General features: G+C 49.6%; 1 protein-coding gene across 1 annotated transcript in view; it reads left to right on the forward strand.

The window, feature by feature from the left end:
• The window catches only part of SHISA6 (shisa family member 6), a 281,726-nt gene that overhangs the window by 23,669 nt on the left and 234,261 nt on the right, over positions 1–23,796 (forward strand). The gene's annotated exons all lie outside the window — the stretch shown is intronic.

Here is a 23,796-nt window from a genome sequence, read left to right on the forward strand (position 1 = left end):
GGTGAGCAGTGCACGCAGCCTAGCACCGGTCCCAGCCCCAGACACAGCTTCCGCTCTGATGCTTGGATCTGAAATCTTCACATCTGTCACCTCTGCAGTTTTTTTGGGGGGATGGGCTATATCTGTGGTCCCCAATCCCTGGGGCAAAGACTGGTATTGGGCCTCAGCCTTGTTAGGGACTGGGCCACAGAGCTCCCTGGCCCTCCGCCCCTCCCCCATCTGTAGAAACATTGTCTTCCGTGAAACTAGTCCCTGGTGCCAAAAAGGTTGGGGACCGCTGAGCTATATGATCTGAACTAAACCTGCAATAACGATATACAACCTCTCGCTGGCAGTAGGTGTACCTCACATCCCGAACGGTAGCAAAGGTACTGCTGAGATCCAATGTAGTCTCCATTCACTCTTTAATTTTCTTAAACCTATTGAGTCAGAAAACACATATTTGCTTTTAAGATAGTAGTCATAAATCTTTTGAGAATCTAACGGAAGCTGAGGGCATTCTCCCCGGAAATATACATACATATGCATTTAAATACACACATGCCTCCGACAGTTTGTGTAGGGTTTAGGGCATTCATAGACTCCTCCAAGGTTAGAAATCCCCCATGCAAAGGTAAAGATGAGGGCTCTCTGCCTTTGCAAAAAGTCTAAGATGCATCTCCAGCCTTCATACCACGGAGCCTTACAGCGTAAGCACTAGGAGGAGTCTTGGCGGGAACTGGCACAGTGGTCACCTGTCTGACTGCACTGTAGAACACCTGGGGAGCTCTTAAAAATGCTGACACCTGGGCTCCACAGAGTAACTGGAATTCCTAGGGATCGTGCCCGCGTCACTGAGTGTTTTTAACAACCTCCCCAAGATGATTCCAACACGCAGCCAGAGTGAAGAATCACGGGCTAGAAGGATTCCTTCATTTTGGGAGTGAAGACCCTGGAAGCCTGTGTGGGTGGTTCTCCAACTTGGCTGCACGTGGGAATCATACTGGGGAGTTTTAAACATTAAAGCTCCCTGGGCACCCCCCTCCGAGATTTCATTGGTGTGGGGTGTGGCCTGAGAATGGGGTGAGCCTCTTGGGTGATTGCAATGTGCGGTGATGTTGGAGAGTCACGGGGCTGTGGAAATGGCATAAAGCCGCCGTTGTTGTAACTGACCACTATTCTCGCTGGTCACTTTCAATCTAACCTTGGTGTCACGGCCAGCTGTGAGTAGGGCGTTCCGGTTTTCCCCAAGATGCGTTATATGAAGTCAGTGTCCTCCAGAGCCTTGTTGTGACTCTGAAACTTCAGGTCCCTCTGCCAGGAAAAGCACCTCTGGTCGTTTGTCCTCACCCCTCCGAGTTTTCTCTGTCTCATCACATGCGAGCTAATTCCCCGCCACTGAGTCCAGACCCAGTGCACTGATTAGGTGGAAAGCCTTGATTCGCCCTTAAACACGCTCCACTGAGCAGGAAGATTTGTCATTTCTTCTGGTTTCTGTATGCATCGTTTCTTCTAGCCAGCTAGGAAAGCGAGCTGACGGTTATATGATTCACTTCTGCGTTTCAGGAAATCCTCCCCACCCCCACCCTCCGTCTATTCTCAAATTGGAACTCTCCACTTTGTGTTTAGAGATGGGAATTGTCTCCTGGCCCCAGAAAGCATTTTCAGTGGTGACATGTAAATTTAAAAGCAATTTCATCACAAGCCGCAACTTCTGCAGTTTATAATGGACACGATGCCTTTTCTAAATAGCTGATATCCTTTGCCACAGAATATTGCAATTTGAGCAGTTCTGTTTAAACTTAAACAGAACTTTGGGTGAGTGTTCACAGTGGGAATTTACTGTGATTGTGCCTCTCATCAAATCAACAAAGCACGGATTGCGGGAGTAAGGTGGCAAGAGTTGTTAGGGGGATATTAAGGAAGAGATCTAGACATACCAACCGGGAGGAGTCAGAGTGTGTGGGTAGCTTTGCTACTGGAAATGCCGTTGGTGGCCGGCTGCATCAGCGCCCCCTGACAGCTCGAGAGCAATGCAGACCCTCGGGCTCCACCTCCCCCACTGCAAGAGAACTGCATTCTAGTGACATCAATCAGCAGTTAAAGTTTGGGAAACAGCTGGGAGAGTGTGGTCCCTGAACAATATCCTCTTCAGTTTGTTCTTTGGCCCTGTCTCTTTCTTTCTTTTTTTTTTTTTTAAATTTTTTTATTTTAGCATATTATGGCGGTACAAGTGTTAAGGTTACTTATATTGCCCATGCCCCCCTTTAAAACACCTCTAGGCCACAGGTACTATTAGCTTCAAGGGCAGACGAAGGAACTCAGAAATGCAAAGAAACTTGCCTTGTATATACCCTGTCTCTTTCTATGCGTGTGATCTGGGGCAAGTTTCTTTGCATTTCTGAGTTGCTTCGTCTGCCCTTGAAGCTAATAGTACCTGTGGCCTAGAGGTGTTTTAAAGGTATATTGAGTTAAACCAAGTAAAGCACGTAAAACAGGTCCCGATCCGTAGCAAATACTATTACCCGTGACCAGGCTGTGGAAGTATATCCACAACTCCTGGGAAATGAATTAAATGAGTGAGAGAACCGAAGGCAATGCACTGGTGTCCTCAGCCAGGCAGCATGCGTGGTTGTATCTGAAATGCAGGGTCCTGGTCCCGCCCGCCCCTGCCTGTGCGTGGCTCCTGCTCCAGCCACATCCTGGGGCGGGGTTGGGGGGGAATGTGGGTCGTGGGGCTCAATTAGGTTTTTGGGCATTGAAAACACATGCTTGTTTGGTTTAGGAAGTGGATAAGGTGCAGCGGTAATAATAATAAAAACAGTGATAACACAGTACCATAAGCTGAGCATTTACTGTATGCTGAGCACTCTGCTAGGCACTTTTATGTATAACAGAGAATGGATCCTGCAATATTTCTTAGATGTGGAAGCTTCTAATCACACATAACAGAAAAGTCCTCTTCCCTCCTGTAAGAGCCTTTTACCCTAACCCTTCCTGCAAGCTCCTTTCTAACTTAAAGAGGGAGCTTTAAAATGGACACTTAGTTTGAAGATTGAAAACCAGTGGCACCTGCTTTCATCCCCCACCCCTCAAATCTGGCTGCTGTAGACCCTTTGCTGTTCCAGGCGTGGTCCACGGATCGGCAGCGACTGCATCCTACGGGAGCTTGTTAGACATGCAGGATCCTGGGCCCTTCCCCAGACCTGCTAAGTCAGAAGCTGCACTTTGATAGGATCTTTAGAGGATTTCCACACACATTAAAGTTGAAGAAGACCCCACTAGCAAAGCAGTTCCCAGCCCCGGCCACACGTTGGAATCGTGTGGAGAATTCTGAAAACACTAATGCTGGGCCCCCCCACCCCAGAGATGCGGATTTCATTGCTCTGTAGCAGCACCTGCGCGTTGATATTTTAAAAACACACAAACAAAATGAAAAACTCCCCACATAGTTCGCATGTCTGACAAACATTGAGGACTGGGCTCTGGAGGGAAAATGAGGGAAACATCCTTTGAAGGCCATAGAGTGTGGGTTCACATCAAGACCCGGGAGATCCAGCCTGGCAGGTCCCAGGTCCCAGGCTGCAGTGCTACGTCCCCTCCGTTGCAGGTGGGGCCGGAGGGAGTGAAGGCCTCAGGCTCGTCCGAGAGAGGGAGGACGGCGTCAGTGTGCAACTACGAATGGAGACTCCCGGGCAGAAGCAGGCACCAGTAGAAACACCAGAATTGTTTAGGGGACGAAATGGAACCTTCAGGAGAGGCACCACCCACTGTAGCATTGCAGGGCCCCGCCCCCACCCCAGCTCAGCATCCCAGCGGCCAGCTGTGGGCTTGGTCTTCATGCAGGCGGAGGAGGGGAGACCCAGCTTATTTGCCCGGCCTCATCCACACCTAAAGAGCCTGTCTCGGGGCACCTAGGGGAGAGTGGGGTGCCCATCCCTAGCAGTAGCAATGAGGTCATGTGTGAGGGTGGTAGCATTTTGGGTATCTAACTTCACATTATCCAGAGTGGCGGCAGCAGATATTCACGCCCCATCTACACACCACTGCGAGTTGTGTAAGTGAGCGATCAGTCATCCTGCCAGTTGTCAAAGCCGCACTCCTTAATGGCAGGCTACAGGGGCCACGACTCTCTAAGCTCCATGGGGAATGAAAGCTGCGCAGGTGACAGAGGAGCACATTGCCGCAGCCCCGGAGGCCCGGCCCCCACCCCCGCCCTCTGACCTCAGCTGCCCCAACGGTCTGCATCCTTCCATGGGCTCCAGACCCACCGGTCTTTACTGTCCCTCCGCCGTGCCACGCGTATTCTTGCCTTGAGATACTTTCCTCTCTCTGTTCCTGTGGCCCCCGATTTTGCAGCACAGGGTGTCTGTGCTATAAAGTTTAACGCTCAAGTGGAATTATTTCAGAGGGGCCTTCCCTAACCTCCTCCCTCATCTGTTCCCGTCTCCTGCTCTGCCTTCTTCAGAGCGACCACACCCTCTACCGTCATATGTTTGCTGGTTCGTTCAGTCATTGTCTCTGCCCCATCAGAACGTAACTCCACGCAGGCAAGGCTTGTATCTTTGTGCCGTTGTCGTACCTCGGAACCGAGAGCGTTGCTGGAGATCCTAGTTGCTCCGTGACTGTTTGCCCAGGGAATGGACGAAGGGCGACACAGCCCTTTCCTCGCGTGGGTGTAGGAGCCCAAGCTGAGTAGCCGAGGATATGGGTTACGTGTCTGTGCGCTGAAGGGCTCCCATCGAGGCTGCATACCTACCCGGTGTCCCTCTCTGCAAGGTGAGTGTCAAGTCGGTCACTCGGACAGCCCCGTAGGCTGGTCTCTGGGTGGCTGTCCGAGCTGGAAGGCCCTGATTCCCAGAGTCCACGCTTCTCACCAAGCCCTGGCCCTCTCCTCCCGTCCGGGGCCAACCCAGAACTCCGAGGCTCGCTGCAGCTGGGGGCTGGGGGCTTCCCTGCTGCGGCTGGGCTCATAGAGGCTGTAACCCAGGCACCCTGCCCACTCTGTTCACCTCGCCAAGGGTAGGGGCCTTGGGAGCCCAGGCAACCCAGAGTCCTTGCCTCCAGGGACAGGTGCAGTGCTGCCCATGAAGCCCGAAGCCTGGGCCGTGCATCTGAGCTCTGGGAAACTTCTGGTCAACCTCAGCCTCTCACAGGATATGGGACTTTTCTTAACCATCCCCAAGGAAACGGAACTGTTTGTTCTAGAGCAGGCTGGGATGGTAGCCTCGTAAGATTTTGGAGCTCTACAGGGATGGTGAGATCAGCCTGTCCAACCTGTGCTTGGCCTGTGAGGAAACTGAGGCACTCAGGTGTTGCCTAGGTGCAAATGCAAAGCCACCAGGGCAGCATCTGACACAAGGGAAATAATGCCTTAATTCTACACTGTCCACGTGTGGTTCCCCAGCCACAGTTAATCCCCCACTAATTATTGAAATTAATTGTACTTATTTCTTTTTATTTTTAATGTGACTGCTAAAAAAAAATGTAAAAGTACCTGTGTGGCTCCCATCTGTGATCCACGTTTTATCACACTGGACAGCACTGACTTCAGTGTTAGATGTATTGAGTGTCCACTTGAGGTCAAGCTTCAGCTGTGAGCGGAACAAAGCCTCTGCCTCCATGGAGCTCACCGGGGATGGGGGGAGACAGAAGGGAAGCCCGTCGTAGGCTCAGACAGGGATAAATGCATGGAACACCACCAGGCAGGGGAAGTGTCAGAAAAACTCTGAGAGGAGGGAGCTGCCCTTGGTGGTGCGGTCCTAGCAGGTGGCATTTGAGCTGGTGCCTGCCGGATGAGGAGGACCCAGCCACAGAGGGAGGAGGGACATTGGAGGCAGAGGGAACAGCAAGTGCAAAGGCCCTGCGGCAGAAGCACACCCGGCGTGTTCAAGGAACAGAAAGCCGGGGTGGGTGTGTGGGGAAGGAAGGAGCCAGTGGCGTGTGACGAGAGCACGGGCCAGTCAGGCAGGGCCTCGGAGGCCACAGGGAAGAGTGTGGGTTGTATTTAAGTGTGAGGATCTGATTTCCGTTTTCTGATTGTCGAGTAGTGGAAACAGGCTCTGTAAGGGAAGCAGGGCGGCCGGTCAGTCAGCTTTCTGATTGCAAGGTGGGCGAATGCGAGAACTTTCTCTGCCTGCTTCCTCCGCAGGAAGACACAAAGGGGGCGAGGTGAGGCCCTGACAGCCTGTGAGCTTCAGAATCAGACAGACCGAGCTTGGACAGCCTGGACGTGAGTCCTGGGCCCTTGAACAGGGGTTGGCAAACTTTTTCTGAAAAGGGCCAGATTGTGAGTGTCTTAGGCTCTGCAGGCCGGAAGCAACTCTGCAGGTGTGGCAACTACCTATTTCTGCCCCTGTAGCATGAGAGCAGCCACAGGTAAGTGACCGAGCAGATGTGGCCGTGTTTCCATAAAACAGGCAGCGGGCAGGGTTTGGCCCGTGGGCTCTGGTTTGTCAGCCCCTGCTCTTAACCTCTCTCTGAAAGCCACAGCCACCTGCCATGTGACATTTCCACCAAGTGGAATGTGACCAGAGATATACCTCTCCCGGGGACCCTGTAGGAAAGTCGATGGCGAGCACAGAGCACGTGCCCAGGAGGTGCTCGTCATCGCCGGGCACCACTTCCCCTCTGCCCTTCCCCGAGACTCGGGCTGGGGTGCTGCGTTCACTCCCATTTTACAGCTGGTTGAACCGGGATGTACAAGGGTCGAAGACTGAACCATGTCACAGCGGGGGCGGGGTCTCCAGGGTGTGCCTGGGCCTTGGTTCTTCTCAGCCCTGACCTTCTGGGTGTTGTCTTTCTATCACTTGGGTGATGATGTCACACGCGTGCTTATCAAAGGTCCAGGTGACACATCACTAAGAAGGATGGTGGCACCCCCAGGGGCATGGCAGGCTCAGGATTCAAAGTGTCTTGGAGCGTGCCAATGCCCCACGATCTCACTGAGCAAGGCCCCTCTGCTGCCCAAGGCTCACCGTTGGATCCTGGTCACTGCTGGCCCACAGGGACCTTGCCACCTCGACATCCACCCTGTCCTCAGCACCCTTCTCCGCTAGCTCTGCTCCTCCAGCGTGGTGGTACGCCCAGCTCCCCCACCCTCAGCCGGAAGGACGAGCCCACCCTCCATTTCAAACCCTCCCCCACCACCCCGTCTCTCCCTGACAGCCACCTTTGCAAAAACGGTTGTCCACACCTGCTGCGTCTCCACCATCCCCTCCTCCCACCTGCTCCTCAGCCCGCCCCTCCGCTTCCCTGCTGGGCACTCTCCCACCCACAGCTCCGGGCGCTCTGCTCCTGATTCCTGCCTGGGGACGTCCCTCCTCTGTGCCCTGCTGGCACCCTGGGCTCCCTGTCGCTGCAGGGGGGCAGTGGGATGGGCTGATCCCGAGAGTTGATCCGGTTCAGACCCAGCCCTGCCTTTACCTGCCCTGCGACCTTGACCACTTAACTAACTCTCCCTGCCTCAGTTTCCTGGTCTGTACAGGGATGATAACATCTCCCACTTGTGTTGTTGTGAGGATTGACTGAGCTAGCCACCTCTGGGCTGTCTGTCCCCTCTAAGGCACGTCCGGCGTCCGCCCTGCCCACCTGCAACCCCCAGTGCCTGGCTCGGAGCCCGGAGCACTCGAGCTGCCGGGCAAATATTCGCAAAGTGGGCAGCACGATAAAAATCCCGTGTTTGGGTGGGAGGACCCCGCGAATCCTGCAGGGAGGATAGCAGGCTGCGTGAGAGGGTCACGGGGGCTTACTGTGGACAACAGAGCTAGTCGCCAGCTCTGGGAACAGCTACGTCATTAGACTGCATCGAAAGAACCTCGAATCTAGATCCGGGGAGTGACACGCCTACTCTTCTGGTGGTACGCTGAGCCTGGTACCCTGAGGTGCCACGTCCTGTTGTAGACACCCATGCCCCTTGCTGCCAGGGACAGTGACAAAGCTGCTGGCGAGCTTGAGAACCCCGTCCTTTAAGTAATACTAACAATGGACAGTGTTTTTAAAGTGCTTTCTACACGTTGATACTGAAGTCTTATAACAACCCTATGCGGCAGCCACTGTCATCATGCCCACTTTATAGATGAGGAAACTGAGGCCCAGTGGGCCTCAGAAGCTTGTCCAAAATCACATAGCCGGTAGGGGGCCGGCTAGGCCGGGCTCTGAACACAGGCAGACTGGCCCTGGAGCTCAAGCCCTGACGCCAAATTGACCAGAGGTGCAGACTGGGCACCCCTCCAGCGACGGGAAGCCTGTCCTGAGGCTGTGGGTCTGCACTCGCTCCTGGTTGCCCAGGTGCATGGACCTGGGACTGCAGGGAGGACGCCCCAGGAGGCCACTGCTCGCTCTACATGAGGGCAGGTGTTCTCATGATCTGAGCCCCTCGGCTCCAAGACAGGTCACCTGGCCATGCAGTGAGCCACTCACTCCGTGAGGATTTCAGGCAGGGTTGCGGACAACTCGGGCACCTGCAGCTTGAGAGGGAGGCTGACCTGGCAGCTGCTAAGGTCCTGTTTGTCTTAGGTCGTATAGGACAGTGGCTGGCTGTTGTTGAAGGTTGGAAGTGCAGGCTCTGTGCTACGAGCCTTCCTTGTGATATCTTTGTGTGGGCGCTGTCACCATCCTAGTGGACAGGAGGCCACCGCGGCATGAAGTGACAGGGCAGCCTGTCCACAGGTGCACAGCTGGTGGGTGCAGGTCTGCCCTAGGCAGCCTGATCCGGAACTTACTGTCTTACTGGCCGCTCTTGTCTTGGGCTTCTGTGACCCCAGGGTCAGAGCCCAGGCAGAGCCCGTGGCCACGTCACCATTCCGTTCTCAGTGCCAGACGGGTCCTGTGGGAAGGGTTAATCCCCACTTCTTCATTTTATGCCTCTCAGAGAGTCCTAAGCCCCTGTGTTCCAATCCTGGAAGCTAAGTGGCTTCTCCCAGCACGGCATTGCTTTAAGAAGAGGTGTGCCCAGAAGCAGAGCCTTCCAGAAGCCAGAGGAGCTGCCCTTGCCCTGGCTGGGCTGGCGGTCCCCCAGGGCCTCGGCCCGCCTGGTTGCTGCCCGGCTTGGCCAGCCTGGCCGGCGGGGCCCAGCCGCTGCCCCTCTCCCGGAGGAGGCAGCCCGAGTGGGGGCGGCAGCGCCTGTTCTCGCCATATGGCCCGGGGAGACAGAGTCACCGAGCTGGCCTGCTAATTACTCACCACCACGCCCGGGAGCAGGAGGATTTAGAACACGTTCCGGCTGTTCCCAAAATGAGGTGCGGGTGAGAGGGAAAGCCAAGCACCGAGGACAGGGTTAGAATTTGCAATTACCTCCGTGAATTGGCAAAACCGAGGAACCGACAGAGCGAGGTGCAGTGACAAGAGCAGGAGGGTGCTGGGCAGGGCGAGCCCGCGGCGTGGCAGGACGCGAGGGAGAGGGGCCACCACGTGCCCAGCCCTCCGGCTGCGGACTTGGGGAGCTCTCAGGGGAGGGGAGCCCAGCCGCTTCTCAGTGGCCTTTAGGGGTCTCTTCCCCAGGGGCCTTAACGTCCATCACCTACAGAGTAAAGGATGCTTGGGAGCCAAAGATGGAGGTGGCTACGGCATGGAGCCACCGCAACTAAATGCCATGTATCTGCTGCACTGAGCTCTTTGTTAGGTGCTATGGGAGCTAGAGGGTAGATAAGACGTAGTCCTGGCCCAGGAGCTTAAATCCAAGAGCAGAAAGATGAGATGATACAAGAAGATAATTGGTCATGCAGGTACCCCACAAACACTGTAGGCCACCAGCTTAGAACGTCCAGTCCAGAGAGAGGCTGCCGTGCATGCTCTCGGGGCATCACAGAGCATTTGGGGGCAGGTAGGAGTTCCCGGGTGAGGAGCAGGGTGAAGGGTGTTCTTGGAGGATGGTAAACTGGGGCCCACAAGAGATGCTTAAGGGATCAGAGGTTTGCAAAAGGGCGCAGTGATCAATTCCTTTGGAAAGGTTGGTTGTGGCTCTTCTGTAAACAGACAGCAGTGATTAAAGATTTGGGACAAAGGCCAGGAAGGAACTGGAACTCTGTGTACTAGTGGAGAAGGCTGCTCTGAGCAGGGGGAATTTTTCTCTTTCATTAAACATATGGGCTGTGTCCCCGGGGGCGGGGTGGGCTGGGAGTAGTTCGGGAAGGGGTGGGGGCTCCTGCATATGGCTCCACATATGGCTCAGTGGGGCTGATGGCATGGGAGTGGGGCGAGGTTGGACCCTGCAGGGGGGCTTGGAGAGGAAGGTTTGGAGAACCGAAGTGAAGAGGCTCGCAGAGGACGAGATGTAGGGACCACAGCCCGCTAGCAGCACCTGGGAGCTAGAAAAGGGAGTTGGGTGGGACTCAAGACACCTCGATCCCTGCGTTTATTCAAGTGATTTTTGGTTCTTTCCTGGGTTATCAGGCACTGAGGACGCAGCGAGCAAGACTGTCTCTAGTCTCGGGGTGTTTACTTTCAGCTCGAGGAGACAGAAAATAAACCCATAGACGTATACCTAAAACCAGGCAATGGCAAGAGCTTTGCAGACGAATAGAGCAGGCAAAGAAAATAGTAGTAGGAAGGAGCCTGTCTGTGGAAGGGACCCTGGGGCAGAGACCCAAGGGACCGAGCCACGGGTGCCTTTCTGGAAGAGGAATGTTCAGGGAGGGGGTGAGATCGTGCCTGGTGTGTTTGGGAACAAGACACCAAAGTGGCCAGAGAGAGAGCAAGCTGGGGCAGAAACACGGTAGCAGATCAAAGTCAGAGGGGGGGGGAGGTCTTGTGGCCACACTAGGTTTTGGGTTTCATTCTGAGTGCGATGGGAGCCATTGCAGGGTTCACAGCAGAGGGGTGATGGGATTCGACATGTGTTTTTAAATAGTCACTCCCGCTGCCATCTTGAGAATGGACCCTGCAGGGACGAAGCAGGGGGCTGGAGGGGGAAGCCATTGTGTCTCCTACGGGTGGTGGGAGGGAGATGGAGACTTGGACTGGGATGTTCCTGATGGAGGACATGAGAAGGACTCTCTGCAGGGTTTATTTATTCTTAAGGTCAGATTTTGAACAATTTCAAACCGATGGAAAATGTGCAAGAATGATACAGTGAACACTTATGTGCGCTTGCGAGTTGTTAACATTCTACCATGTTTGCCTCTGCTTCTCTTCCTCCTCCTCCTTTTCCCCTACCTTCTCCTCCTCCTTCTCCTCGTCACCATCATCATCATCAATGCCGTCATCATCATGGTCTCTACCACCATCAACATCATCATCATCACCACCACCACCATTACCATCATCATCCTCATCCTCATTCCCATCACCACCATCATCATCATCATCATCATCATCATCATCACCATCGCCATTGTTGCCATCATCACCACTACTACCACCACTGTTGTCATCACCACCATCATCATCATCATCATCATCATCATCACCATCGCCTTTGTCACCATCATCACCACTACTACCACCACTGTTGTCATCACCACCACCATCATCATCATCATCACCATCGCCACTGTCGCCATCATCACCACTACTACCACCACTGTTGTCATCACCACCATCATCATCATCATCACCATCATCGTCATCAAAGCCATCATCATCATCGTCACTACCACCACCATTACCATCATCACCACCATCACCATCGTCAACATCATCACCACTGCTACCACCATTATTGTCATCACCACCACCATCATCATCATCACCACCACCATTACCATCATCATCCTCATCCTCATCCCCATCATCACCATCACCATGGTTGCCATCATCACCACAACTACCACCAATATTGTCATCACCACCATCAGCAGCCAGCAGCACCTTCAGCAGTAGCACCATCATCATCATCATAGTCATCACCATCATCATCATCGCCATCATCACCACTACCACCACCGTTACTGTCCTCACCACCATCATCATCACCGACGTCATCGCTGAACCATGTGAGAGTAAGTTGCAGGTACCGTGCTCTCCATACCCCAGCGACTTCAGCCGCATCTTCTCAGTTCAAGGATGTTCTGTTGCATAGCCCTGATACAATACCCAGATTTATGAAACTTTTCATTGTTCTAAAACTCATATCTAATAAAGAGCTCAGGATTTATTTGAAGGTAGAAATGACAGCATTTGCTGATGGGTCACATGGAGGGCGTGAGGGGAAGACTGGAGTCGGATGACTCCAAGGATTTCGGGCCAGAGCAAATGGTTGAAGAGAATGGCCAGGTCAGTACAAGGACTTGGAATGAATAGCTGAGAGGTCTCATCGAAAAGAAAATTAGGAAAGGTCTGAGTGTTGGCAGATGAGCTCAGCTGGAGTGTCCAGTTCTCCAGCAGATGTTGCAAGAGCCATTACAAGGGAACTCAAAGAATCTGGTCTCTCCCCCTCTCCCCCTCTCTTCCTCTCTCCCCTCCCATCCTCCCCCCTACATGTACATGTGCAGATTTTCTTCTTCCAGGTATCTAGACATGAATGTAGCTATGGATATCTTTCACCAAAACAAAATAGATCAATAATAACACATTAGAATGTGTCTTAAGTGCAGGGACACGTCTACTTTGCTCACTGTATTTATCCATAGTGCCCAGAGCATTTTGCACAGATCTTGGCACTTGGTAGGGATTCAGTAACTATTTCTTGCATAAATAAGTGACAGAATGAATGCTCTTATTTAATACATTAGACAGGATGCAACAATTATAATTACGTATAGTTGCAAATGACTGAATGCCTAAAATAGCAGTTGCCTGTGCAAAAGGGAAATTTCTCTGTCTCTTTTGTAAAAGAAGTCCACGGATGGTAAGGCTCTGTAGTGTGAGGGACCCAGGCTCATCCTGTCTGGTTGCTCTGGCTTCCTCAGCATGTGGCTTCCATGTCATGGCCCAAGATGGCTTCGTGAGCTCCTGCCATCATAGTTGCATTCCGGGCATATTAGCATTCTCGGCCTCAAGAGGGAGAAAGGACCAAGCAGTCCGTGCCTCATTTCTTTAGGGACACTTGCTTGAATTTGCCATATACCACTCTAGCTTATGTCACATTAGCCAATGCCAGTTTTATTTTAGGTGGCCACGTGACCAGTGAATATATGAGAGTTCTTTGACCAGAGAAGCATGGCTCATAGGGGAGAATTAACAATCAGTTAATTGGGGGGATCAGTCCCCCCAGAAGGGGACTGTGTGATGCTTCCACCGGAAACCAGTGGTGCAAAAGCCATAAGGCGAAGAGAGCCGCTGTGGCTACCATCTGTGTTCCTCGGCGTAAACATGAGTGCTTGTGTCTGTCCGTGGACTGCGGGTGCCCAGGGTGGGGAGGCCCACGGGGAACTCCTGGAAAAACGTGCGCAAGCTCTAACGGTGTGGCGTTTCCCTACTTCTGATTCCGACACGGAGGCCACAGGATGTTACCCCAGTGGCGAAGCCAACGCAGTTGGGGAAACCTCTGCAGAGGCCGCCACCTCTGTGTTTCCCCAGATGAGCGCCTTGAAATGAGAGCGGGCCGTGTCTCGTTCGCCTTTGGGCCCCCGCACCTGCGGCGAGTGCCGGGAGCTCTGGCCGTCCCGTGCCCGCGTCCTGGCCCACGTGTGCTGATCGAGGACAATGCGCACACTTGGATTGTGCAGAAGTTTTGCGGGTGTTTCTGCAAAGCCAGTGTTTCCTGCATAGAACGTCTGGGGGGCTTTGCCAGACTACCTAGAAAGCGCGTCGATGTGGACCTGGCCTCGGCCGCGTCCACCCCCCGGCCGGGAGGCAGAAGCGGCCACTTCTGGCTGGAGGCCCCGCGGCGGGAGGCAGCGGCCAGCTGCCGGGCAGAGCTCCACCTTCGGCCCTGCCTGCGTCTTTGCCCTGATCTGCATTCAAGCTTCGTCTCGCCTTTGTGTGCGTTTAGCTTAGGGATTTATCACCGCGGCTTAGATCTGTGATGAAATAGATAAGCCTGCACTTTAATAAATGTGGCATTTCTCTCCCCGTAAGAATTAGATTAAAGGCAATGGGGCCTCGGAGGAGGCCAGGCAGGGCAGGGAGGTGGAGCTGGGTGGCCACGGGAGGCAGAGGACTCCACAGCCAAATGCCCGGGGACGGGGGCTCTGGGGCACAGTCTGGGGCCATCCGAGAGTGACGTGGCAGGACTTCCTTGCGGCAGAGAAACAGCCTCGTGTTTTCTGTGGAAGGAAGTGAAAGCAGCAAAGCCCCGAGATGGTTGCTCTTGCGCCCTCCCGCGAGAGGGGTTTGGGGTCCTGGCCTGAGTCCCTGTGACTCAGCTACAAGCACCTTTCCCGCCATCCTTTGCAAAGGTCCTGGCTGGGAGTCTGGGGGCTGCGAGTCTTCGCCAGGCCACAGTTTCAGCTCCGGGACAACCGGAGAAGCACTGCTGCCGCGGAAAGGCAGGGTGAGCCCTGCAGGCTTGAGCAGCGACACTGCCTGACCCCGTGGGCCTCTGCTTGCTTCTCTCTGGGTGAGAATATCAGTGCCAGCTTGGTGGAGCCTAGCAGAGACACCAGACCGTAAACACCAAGTCACGGGCACTGTCCTGGCTGGTGGCCGGTGTGCACTGAGTGGTAGCCCTCGGTGTTGCCGGGATGGAGCCTGGGTCAGTGCTGTGAGGCACCGGAGTGATCCGAGGCTAATCCTTCTGCGGTTTTCAGGACACGGTTTTCAGTTCCCTTTGGTCCATGTGGGCCATTTCCCGAGAGGCCGTTGGCCGGGAATCCCACAGAGTCACTGCAAGTGAAGCTTAAGGGAGAGGCTTGCTCAAGGTCAGCCTGTGGGGACAGTGCCTGCAGGGACTACAGGGGCCTGTAATTCCAGTTCCCCCAACATCCCCGGCCAGGCATTGTCTCCAACACCCCTATTATTTTTTATTCATAGCCCTAAGGTCACTGTAACCAAGAACAGCAAAGAACAGCTAGAGAAAGAGAGAGGGAGAGAGAGAGAGAGAGAGCGCACCACGAGGCCACAGCAATGACCTGTATTTTCAGTTTTCATTAGCAGGCTCACGCTCTCAGGGCTGCTCTGGGCAAACACCTGGTTCCTTAGATTTTGCTGTAAAGGCAGTTCATGGTGACTTTGAGAGTGACGAACGTCTAGCAGACGCTGGCCAGCAACCTCAGGTCCGTGGGCTGGAGTGAGTCAGATGAGTCAGAAGGGCTGCCTGGGTGTTCCGAGCCTGTCGTTTTCCAAGAAGGAGCAAGATGTTTTCCTACATACACAGCCTTAAACAGGAGCCGCTGAATCAACAAGCTGCGGCCGCGTTTCTGTTTATGTCGTTGCCACATAGAGGTTTGCTTATGCACCTTGCAGGCTCTGTTTTGAAACTACCTCTGGGATATATGATGGCTAGGATCGAAATTTACTCCGGGTAGTTTGAGATTCATTCATCTGTCAATCAACTATCGTATGTCTTGAGAGCCCACTCTATTCTAGGCATGGTGCAAAACGCCGTGTAAATGAACAGAGCAGCAGAGGATGGGATTCTCTGCCTGTGGAGACCTTACTGTCGGGGTAAATAAGATGTATACACATGGAGAGCTAAATAGCATAGCAGTACAAGACCATGATTGTAGATGCATCCGTTTATTATCCTTAGGAAAAGGCGCCGTGCTTGGGCGATTGGAGAGGGGTTGCCGTACGACATGCGGACTGGCGTGAATTGGAGGGTGCAGATAACAGCTGTGTGTGTGGGCAGCCGTACGCATGCTGGAAGTTCATGCGTTCTCTGAGGCTTTGCTGAGCGCCTGCTGCATGCCAGGCACAGTGGCAGAGGCAGGGATGTCCGAAGAGGCAGTTTGTGACCTTAAAGGGAAGTTAAGAGTGGGATGGTCAGAAAGCTGGGGAGGGGTTGGCCGAGTTAAGAATGGGGTGAATTCCATCAGGCAGAAACCCGGGCATGGTAGGAGAGGGAATGGACCCGCCCTTTTAAAAGCAGCGTGCTCGTGGGGGAAGAGTGGGAGAGCAAGTTAGAGGAGAGGTTCGGAAACGGAATGCGGAGGCCTTGAACGTCAGGGTGTGCTCAGAGGGGGTACCTGAAGGAACCCCACGATGGCAGTGGTGCTTACAGTCACATTCCCACTCTCCTTCTAAGACAGCTGACCATTTCTATTTCTGATTGTTTGTTGCTAGTGTATAAAAATACGATTGATTTTTGTAGAATAGCCTCATATCCTGCAAACTTGCAAATTCCCATTACTGGTTTATTAGCTTTCCACAGGCTCTAGGATTTTCTACAGACAATTACGTCATCTACAAATAAACCTAGTTTTATTTCTCCCTTTCTTATCTATCACGGATGCCTTTTATTTCCTCTCCTTGCCTTACTGCACTGGCTAGGACCTCCCGTATAATATTGAATCCAAGTGGAGAAAACCTTATTTCTAATCTCAGGGGAAAAGCAGTCGGTCTTTTGTGTTGTGATGTTAGCTGTGTGTTTTTTGGAGAAACCGTCTTTCAAGTTGAGAAAATTCCCTTTCATTGCTAGTTTGTGGAGAGTTTTTATGAGGAATAGGGATGTTGGATTAGGTCAAATGCTTTTTCTGTATCTGTTGAGATGATTAAATAGCTTTTCCTTGCAGTTTGTTATGGCAAATGACATTGATCAGTTTTCAAATGTCAAACTAACCTTGCATTCCTGGGATAAATCTTACTTGGTCATAATATTTTATCATTTTTATGTATTGTTAGATTTGATTTGTTAGCATTTTGTTAAGGACTTTTCATGCCTGTGTCCATAAGGCATATTGGTTTGCAGTTCTATTTTCTCGTCATTTCAGTTTGGTTTGGTTTGGTATATTTCAAGAGTCATAAAATCTGTTGAAAAATGTTTCCTCTTCTTCAATTCTGTGGAAGAATTTTTGTAGAATTTGCCAGTAAGGCCACCAAAGCCTGGAGTTTTTGTTTATTTGTTATAGGAAGATTTTAAACTGCAAGTTCAATTTTTAAAATAAGTATGAAGCTGTTCAGGTTATCTGGTTTTTTTTTTTTTTGAAATAAACAAGCACAACTAAAAAGTACTTGCAAATGTCACTGATCCCAGAATGTCCTCAAAACGTAACTCACACAAAGCCAAAGCAACTTCAGCCAGCTGTCTTGACATGATATTGCATTTGAAGAAGCAACAGTCAAATACTCAAAAAAAAAAAAATATATATATATATATATATGAGCAATTCAAATTTTTACTTGGTCTCTTGGAGGAAAAACCAAAGGAATCTGGAGACATTTGTGGTACATGGAAAATCATTTTTCAAAAAAATCATTCCTCAGCTTTCTCACCCTCAGTGCCTTTCATAGCTACAGAAACTGCTTCCCCAAACTCTCTCTTTTCTCAAAACTTCCCAAACTGAGCCCAAGTGCCTCTCCAGGCATCCCCTCTCTTCACTGTGCAAACCAGCGGACACTCTTGCTTTTTGTAACCCTCTTGTTCACCCATCACTCACAGTTCTACAGATGATTCCACAAGATAGAAAGTTATTCCTCCTTAGAAGGTGAGGAAGGGGCAGGAGGGCCAAGGATTTGGACTAGACACATTCTCTTTTATTTGATGTCACATTGTGTGCTCGCAATTGTAACCCAGAGAGACAAATGAATGGGCATCTCCTTACCCTCAACCCAGAGGGGCACCTGGCAGGCAGCAGGTGGGAGGAGGCGCCTCCTTGCTCAGACCGAGCCTGCAGACTGTGATTTGCATGGAGGCATTCACTGCTATTTCCGCCAAAGCCACATTCCACATTCAGATGTACAGAATGGGGAGCTCAAATTAGGCTTACAGTCCTGCTATTTGCATATGAGTCTCTCCAGGATGGTTTCATTGGTCCAGGAGAGTGCAAAGGTCATTGAACTTGGGGCACAAGACCTGGTGTTGTTCCAACTGAATCTTCAGATTTATCATTTGATAAGACAAAATCTACTTTTTCAGGGTTGAACTCTTCAGGTGCCCCCAAATAATTATTAACTGCTACTTTACTGCCTTTTTAGACAATATAGAATTCATTGCATTTATGCAGCACTCTGTGAAAAACAAGTATATATGTACACAGTGTGCATGTGTATCAGTTAATCTTCGAATCGGTCTATTGAGGAAGAAGTAATTATTTCCATTTAATAGTTGATTCTGTTTGGAGATTCAGAAGGTTTAAGTAATTTGTCCAGCATTACGCAGTCACCAGGTTTGAAAACCAAGACCTGGACTCTTGAATCTTCTGATTGAAGGTCTGATTTTCTTTGTACTTTCTCCACTGCCTCTAAGATCACAGCACGGCCACCCCTCCGCCACAGAATTAAAATCAAGCAGGTCTAAAGCCTCATGCTGAATAAACGCACACACGTGCTAATTTTTCTGTTCTTTTGAATCTGAATTAAGGAACATAAGCTAGTCGCATTAAAATGGAGTCAGCAGACACTGCAAAAGGCATACAGCCCTAGCACCGTGCTTGTGAGCTCAGTAAATATTTTTTGAATACATAGATGCTGTGTAATTTTGTGGGTGCTAAACACCCATATTGTTGAACCAGTGAAGGAGCATGTAATGAAAATAAGGTGCAGTTTGGGATTTAATAACACAAAACTTTAGTGACTAATCAGGAAGTTCCAATTATGTTCTGTGCTGTGGAGTAGCTCACCTCTTATATTTCTGTTGATATTAAGGAGGCATATGGTAAATAATCTATAGAATTCTTTAGCCTGAGCTTTTTGTGTGGTTTCCACTTTACGCTTGATGGGTTTTTTTGGTGGGTTGTTGTTGTTCCCCAGCCCCATTTTAATTCTCCTAAGCTTTCTTTACTCAGAAATTCTTGTACTTCACAGAAAAACCTCCATGGGAAAACTGACTCCTGTATTTCCACCTCAAAATCAACACACACTTGAACATACACACACCCACACACACACACATTCACACAACATACATATGCACAACCTCTGCCCCCTCACCTAGAAATGTGGGGGAAGTGATTTGTATCATTTGGGGTTATGTTCAACTTCAAATAATCAGAAACTGACCAACTGTGGCTTAAGCAAATAAAAGTTGATTTTCTTACCTAGTCAGAAATCCAAAGGCAGGCTGTTTCTGGAGTTGGTTCAGCTGCTCAGCAATGCCTTTGGAGAACTAGACTTCTCCCATTTCCTCTTCTATCATTCTTAGAGGGTTGCCTTCCATCCTTATGCTTATTACCTCATGATTACAAAACGGCTGCCCTAGCTCCAGGCTTTATATCTACATTCCAGGCAGCAGGAATGGGGGTGGGGGACGGGGAAAGGCAGTGCCACTGACCTTTATTTACCTGGACATATTGTTGCCCTAAATAATGTGAGTTTTGTTAGCAAGGAAAGAGAGGAACAAATTGACTACTGGGTGGGGAGCTCTTTTGCGTGTACTTTTTTTTTTGTCTCTTTATGAGTTCGAATCAGGACTTCCTCATGGAGGAGTGGCTTCTGGTTATGTGCTCACTTTAATAAAGCTCTCTCTAATAAAATAATCTGGGTCTCCCTTGGACTTCATTCTATTTCTCAGTGACCCCGTCAGTGCTGCATTATATTTCTGTGGCACTTTCCATTTCCCTGTCATGATCCCACTGAAGCTCGACAGCAGTCGTGAGACACGGCTATTGTCTCCTCCATCCTCCAGGGGAAGGGACTGAGACCAAAGAAGTCCAGAGAAGTGTTCATCCCAGGTCCTCCTCACCCAGGGCTCTGTCCCCGTCTCCACTTTTGCTGCTACCCGGGGACGGCCCAATTCTCTGGCTTCTTAACTGAGCCCTCCCCAGCTGGCCCTGTGGCCTGCTGCTCAGGCCACAATGCTGAGCGTGGTGGCACTTTGCTAAAACAGGTAGCGTTTTGCTGGTAGGAAACCAACAAGGAGCAAAATCCCAGAAAATGTTCGCCAGAGTTTCAGGTTTAGTGGACACATAGTCTCGTAGGCACACGTGCACCTTAGACGTCCGTCTTCCCAGGTGAGGCTCCGCAGCGAGGGCTTGTTCCGGTTTGATCTGAGCTACTGCAGATGTGTCGCTACAAGTCTGAGCAGGGATTCGTTTTGCACACCCCAGTCGGTGTGTCAGACAGACGGGCACGCATTCCTCATCCTGAGGCTTGGAGGTGTCGCGTGATTTTCGTGGGAGTTGCTTGTTGCTGTTTTCCTTCTTCCCTGCAGCTCTGGGGGACATATCCCACCACCCCTCCATCCCCTGAGAGGAACAAATCGTCCCTTGCCGTGGGGGAAGCTTGTGTCTTAAAAAGGAGAGAAGGGGAATCGTGTGTTTTGTTTGAAATGATGATGCAGATGCCTTTTAAGAAATGAATGCGACTGACAGCCCAGGGGCCTTTGGCTGGGGAATTAGCTCAGTTTGATACGACGTAGGTTGAATGAGGGCTTACTTTGAGCAAGGCATGGATGGGACAGGAATCTGTCTCCCTTTCCTCGGCCGGTCTTGTGCGGCCTGCAAGCGCTGTTTACTATGACATGCACATTAGCATAGCTGGGAAGTGGCTCTTTGGAGAAGCTGGTGGCTGCAGTGACAACGGCCAGAATGAGAGGGAGGGTGGTGCTGGCAGTAGCGGCTGTGCATGTGCATGTCTCATGCGCAGATAGAGGTGAGGCCCCATCTAGGAGGTGCATCGTGGGGCCCGAGCTGTGCCACTCACCGCCTCTGCAGGAACACGTGTGACTTGGGCAAGGGGACGGCCCATGTTCTGGTGGCCGCCCCACTTCCTGCCCACCCCACACCCCACAGATGAGACCTCGTCAAGGATCAGGGCATGCCGTGCGTCATTCTCGACTGAAGATTCAGGAGCGGGTTTAAAGGACACACATCCCTGCACGCTGAGCTCACACAGGGCAGAGCCTTTGTTTTTTCTGTTCTCTGCACTAGGCATTGCCTTACCCGTTTTACCACCTATGCAAGCCTGTCATCCCCTAAGCCTTAGTTGGAATGCCACTTCCTCTGGGAAGCCCTCTAGGATATATCTCCTTCCTTCCTTCATATCAAAATTACCCCCTCTTTTCTCCCCTGTGGCTTTTGGCTTGCACCTCTAGGTCGCACTCCCAGGCATTCTGCCCTTGACCAAAGTCATGCATTTGAATGTTGCTGGAACTTATCCAGGGAAAACCGTATCTGTCACTGGGGAAGAAATGTTGCCGGGGCATCAGAGAAAGATTTTCTCCTATGGGAGTCAAGACTGGCTTCAGTTTTCTTGCAAGGATCCAGGTCCCAGTACAGGGGCAGGCTCTTTTTTTTGGATGAAATGTCTGTTCAGACCCCATAGGACCCCAGGGTATTTTGTCTAGAATTTCAAACTTAGTTTACTTATTTAAATGACATGAATTGGAAACCTCTCAGAGGCAGAGCACTACTGCTTCTAGCCTTGGAAGCAGAATTCCAGAGAAAGAATGTTAGTGTTGTTATCAGAATGGTGAAAAAGAAAAGATGGTGTTCTGAATGCCTGAGTCAAATATTTTGGCATAAGTTTGTTAGTAGAAGGAAAGAACACCTCGACTAGCAGACGTGACTGTCCTGTTCCCTTGTTGGGTATTGTTCCCATTCCTGTTTTCTTGCCACTTTTTAAAAATTTAATAATTTTTATTACTCAAGTAACACATTTTTACTTTAGAAAAATGTGAAAATGCAATGAATAAAAGAAGAAAAACAGCTGGGTGTTGTGGCGTGCCTGTGGTCCCAGCTTCTTGGGAGGCTGAGGCGGAAGGATTGCTTGAGCCCAGGAGTTTGAGGCTGCAGTGAGCTAGGCTCGTACCTGTGATCCAGCCTGTGCAAGACAGTGAGAGCCCATCTCTAAAAAAATTTAAAAAGAAAAAAGAAACAACAGTCTGCTTATAGTCGTACTCAGAATTGCCGGTTTACACTTTGGTCTTTATTTGCACCTATATCTAAATTTTTAGAATGGGATTCTACTTTACACAATTTTTCAAAACTTGCTTTTCCACTTAATTATATGTATATATAACACATATCTTTACATAGCAATGAATACACATATAGATCATTATTATTAACAGCTTTTTTTGCGCCATGGAAAATTTCGAGCATATGTAAAAATAGAGATAATGTTAACAGTATGTGTAATGAATTCCCGTGTATGTACTATCACCCAACTCCAAAAATTGTCAGATCAGAGCTAATGCTGTTCATCTATAGCCCGCCACAACCCTCAGTCATACACACGCCACTGGTACCCGGATTATTTTGAAGTAAATTCCAGATATCACATCATTTCATCTGTGACTATTGAAGGTTGAGTCTCTACAATAAAATAACTCTTTAAAAAAACACATCCACACACCATTATCTCACTTAAAGAAATTATCAGTATTTTCTTAATCTCACCAAATACCCAGCCAGTTACAAAGTCTCTTATTGCTGTCGCATAGGAGCTTTCCATGGGGCTATAGTATAATTTATTCGGTGGGTATCCTGCTATTGGGCAAACAAGGTAATACTCTTTTTTTTTCACTATTAGAAACCTTGCTGCAGTAAATAACTTAAAAAAATTTTTGCATACCTGTCTGCTTATTTTCTTAGGACAAATTGCTAAAAGTGTCATTGGTGAGTCAAAGGCTGTGTACGTTTTTAAAGACTTTTAATCTAAAATGCCAAGTTATTTTTTACATTGCTTACCCTCATTTATGCAATTCATGAGCAGTCCAGGAGAATGCCTAATTATTCTTGCAGTGTTATTTTTATTCCTTCTGTATAAACTTTAGAATTATTTTGTCAAAATAAAAATGCAGTGGAGTTAGTTTTTATTTTTGAATGAATTTTTTATACAATAGGTTATTTTTAGGTCAGTTTGTATTATAATACCAAGAATTCATGTTCAGGAACAAGCATTTTATGTCCTTGAGTGAATGCATTATGTTTGGTTCAAATGGGTTTCTCACACTCTTTGAAAAACACTAGGCATTTTATACAGTTTTCCATAATCATGACTAGGATCACTGTATTCTCTCTTTCTCTCTTTCCTCTTCAAGTAATTATTGCTGATTAATTTTTTTTTTTTTTGGACAGGAATTCTGTCATTGTCAACCTCATTAAAAATTATTATTATTTTCAGTGTTTTCCTCCATTGATTTTCCTGGGTTTCCTAGATTGATATTTTCATCACTTAATAATAATGATAGTTTTATCCCTTTCTTTTAAGTAATCTTATCTTTTACTTCTTTTTCTTGTCTGATTGCACTGGCTAGCCCTCCAAAATAAGGCCAGCTGATGGTGAGGGTAGCTGGCTTCAGCGTTTTGCTTCTAACTTGGGCAGAAACATCTGTTGATGGCCCTTTTATGCCTGATGTGACTGTTGATTTGTAATTGATTTAAACTGAGGATAAGCAAATATCATAAAACATTTAACACAGAATCTTTCAAACAGTAAACACGCAACAGATGTTTTTGTTTTTGTATTTTTATCATGACAAAGAGGTATATTTTAATTTCTTTTCATTAAGATTCATTTTTAAATTTCAAATGGATGTTGAATTTTATCTATGGCCTTTCTTGGGGGGTATATTTATTTAAATAATTGCTTGTATTTTTCTCTGACCTGCTTACTATGATGCAGTATTAGCACTGATATATTCTTCATTCTTGGGATATAAAGCCAAATTTATCAAAAGCTTGTCATCTTTTTGAAATAATTCTGGGTGTAATTTTCTAGTATTTCATTTAGAGTATGATTCTATTTTCATGAGTTCACCTGTCCTCTGTCATTATTTTTTGGAGGTGTGTGTGTTAAGGTCTGAGATCAGATTATGCTGGCTTTTTGCAAAGTGAGTGAAAGGTTGTTTTGCTTTTCATTCTCCCACTCCCTTACCACCCCCTCCCCAATTTGTTG

Source organism: Microcebus murinus, chromosome 18, assembly GCF_040939455.1.
Source record: "Microcebus murinus isolate Inina chromosome 18, M.murinus_Inina_mat1.0, whole genome shotgun sequence".
NCBI classification, from domain to species: domain Eukaryota; kingdom Metazoa; phylum Chordata; class Mammalia; order Primates; family Cheirogaleidae; genus Microcebus; species Microcebus murinus.